The sequence below is a fragment of the Dendroctonus ponderosae genome, unplaced genomic scaffold (genome assembly GCF_020466585.1).
Source record: "Dendroctonus ponderosae isolate FM_Combo_2020 unplaced genomic scaffold, Dpon_F_20191213v2 Dpon_F_20191213_6, whole genome shotgun sequence".
NCBI lineage: Eukaryota > Metazoa > Arthropoda > Insecta > Coleoptera > Curculionidae > Dendroctonus > Dendroctonus ponderosae.
The window spans coordinates 12705697-12708697 of NW_026018814.1; the positions used below are offsets into that span (position 1 = coordinate 12705697).

General features: G+C 41.0%; 1 long non-coding RNA gene across 1 annotated transcript; it reads right to left on the reverse strand.

Moving 5' to 3' along the window:
* Positions 1–1240: 1240 nt before the first annotated feature.
* On the reverse strand, positions 1241–1938 carry LOC125504905. The gene is made up of 3 exons (XR_007281789.1): positions 1801–1938; positions 1568–1743; positions 1241–1517 (listed from the first exon to the last, which is right to left on the reverse strand). It is a non-coding gene; the product is annotated as an uncharacterized LOC125504905 (long non-coding RNA).
* Positions 1939–3001: the final 1063 nt, after the last annotated feature.

Below are 3001 nucleotides of genomic sequence, written 5' to 3' on the forward strand. Positions count from 1 at the left end.
AGCAAGAACGCTCGTTTTTACATCATTCCAGAGATAACTAAATGGCCTTTATTCGAAGTTTCTCAAGAACCATTCGAGCCACAGAATTCGTTTTAGCATCTTTGGATAGAGAATTGAAAACCCGATTGAGTCGTAACAACGTGAGTGAGAAAAGTCGAGTAGTTTTGACCCACAAAGCGAAATTTGAATATCACACACTTAAGTACAAGATTATGCCAAAATTTCATGTTTTCCGTCCCATTTTTGCTCATTTCTCGGAGGCAAAATTAGCAAGAACGCTCATTTGTACATCATTCTAGAGATAAATAAATGGCCTTTTTATAAAGTGAACCATTGATAAGGAAATATTGGCAGTTTTCTCAAAAAATGCTTAAATTCAAGAAGTTTTAGGTTTGCGTGGTTTTTTGAGTTGCAAAATCCACTTAAACATGACGCTGCTTTTTAACATTGAACATGAGGTGCAAGATTATGCCAAAATTTCATGTTTTCCGTCCCATTTTTTCATTTTGCAGAAAGGAGCAAGAACGCTCATTTGTACATCATTCTAGAGAGAAATAAATGACCTTTTTAGAAAGTGAACCATGGATGAGGAAATGTTGGCAGTTTTCTCAAAAAATGCTTGAATTGACGAAGTTTTAGGTTGGCGTGGTTGTTTTTTGAGTTGCAAAATCCACTTGAACATGACGCTGCTTTTTTCGAAGTTTCTCAGGAACCATTCGAGCCACAGGATTCGTTTTGGCATCGTTGGATAGAGAATTGAATGGGGGGTCATGACCCCATGGATCCGCCCTTGAAACCACTGTTTCAAAAGGGTCTTGACCCTTTTGTGTAGCGAATGCTAGAATTTCTCATCAATAGAAAGTTGAAACATTTGATAACAGAGCTAAAATCGGGTCTCTGACAGGGTCATTTATATGGTGCTTAAACTCACTTCGCTGTAGAGCTAGCAATTTTTATGTCGGATTACACCAAATGTCATAGACGGGAGGTGGGTCGAAATGATTGGTCCTGACAGGGTTCCCAACTCTCACTTATGGCTCGTAGTGCCACACCCCTGGCAACTGTATTTACCTACAGGCTAAACTAAGTGAGGGTAGGATATGTCGGAAACGAACCCACCAACAAGGGGTAAGTTCCCATGTTACATCTAACCCAGAGTGGGCGGCTGCAAACAGCGTCTGTTTCTCTATGTCAGGAGCGGCTGATACAAAATCAGAAAACAACGGCAACTAACGGAAAACCACTCTGATGTTTATTTTCCAGGAAAAAAATCACAATGGCAGTACAACAAAATAAAATGGCCCCTAGTCCCTGGTAGGACTTGGTGGACAGACCTGGACGGTGTCCAAATAATCCCCGGGATGAAAACATTTAAAACAGAATTTAAGATTGCGACATAAAACGTGAAAACGCTATTTGAAGCGGAAAAACTTGCAAACATATGCCACGGAATAGACGGGTCTTGGTCATCCGATTGTTGGGCTTAAGCGAAGTCAGATGGTCAGGGTCAGGAACAACTAAAACATTAAACAAAACATTATGTTACTCCGGTAGTAATGAGCCTTACCACCGCAATGGAGTCGGGGTGATTCTGGACAAGAAATTTAATCGGGCAGTTGTAAATGTTGTTCCTGTCCCTGATTGGAACCTGCTAATCCAACTATCGGGAAAACCAATAACCATAAACATCATACAGCGCTGCGCTCCCACAGCTGGCAAACTCATAAAAGGACTCGAGGGCTGCTACAAAGAGTTGGTTAAAGTGACTACAGTGACTATTAAAGAGAAGCAGGATCTCACCTTTATTATGGGAGACTTCAATGCCAAGTTGTGCCAAGGAAGTGTCGGACCTAATTGTAGAGCTTGGGCTGGGTGATAGAAATGACAGGGGCGAGAGACTCATTCAATTCTGTCAACAACACAACATGGCAGTATCAAATACATGGTTCAAACCCCACCCTCGCAGACTTTATCCATGGATATCACCACAGTATACGAGTGTCAGAACAGTTCGAAACCAGATTGACTTCACAATGGTCAACAAAAGATACCACAACTCGATCATCAATGCTAAGACATATCCTGGGGCCGAAATTGGTTTGGATCACCGTCCTGTTGTTGCTAGAATCCGGTCCGGATAGAAAAACACGAAAAATCCGAAACCTTTTAGGAAACCAGATGTTGGACTGGAAAACCAAATTTTGGAGATGCCACTATAAAACAGTGGGTGAAGAACTAAATGAACATCTTGCAATCGTACCTCGTGACCCAGCATCATCCACTAATGTAGACAGCATGTGGAAAACCATAAGATATATGTCGAACGGGACAACCAAGAAACAAAAGAAATTTAGAGCCGGCCCCGAGAAGAGCATGATTGGATGGCAGAGAAGATTTTGAATTTAATGGACGCGAGGAAGGAAGCGAAAGTTGCAAACAACGTAAAATACTACAGCTTCTCAACAGAACCACTCGTACAAAAATAAAATGCGCTAAAGAAAGCTGGATGGAAAGTAAATGTTTCGAAATCGAAGATCTACAACGGCGACACGACTTTTTCAACCCCCCTATGAGGGTGAAACGGTGAAAGAATTTACATCGACGAACAGGAAATCCACAATCCACAGCATACGTAACCCAGATGCGAAACTGTTAGACTCCATGAAGAAAAAACGGGGAAATGGGAAAATACGTCAAGAACCTATTTGAGGAACAAAATTCCAGAACCTGACGAACTCTACCCTGAAATATTAAACTAATCAGCGCGAAGAATACGGACTTACTTGTCACCCTGTTTATACAGGGTTGCTCATTAGTGCGTCAAAGTGCGATATCTCAGTAAATATGAACTTTACAAGAAAATACGTCCTACGAAAGTTTTTCATGTTTAAAAGGTCCACATTTTAAAATTACTTTCCAATATATGGGGTGTATCATAAACGTGTGGTAGTTACCAACTTTGGTTTTTTAAATGGAACCGCCCCTTTTTTCATTCATTTTC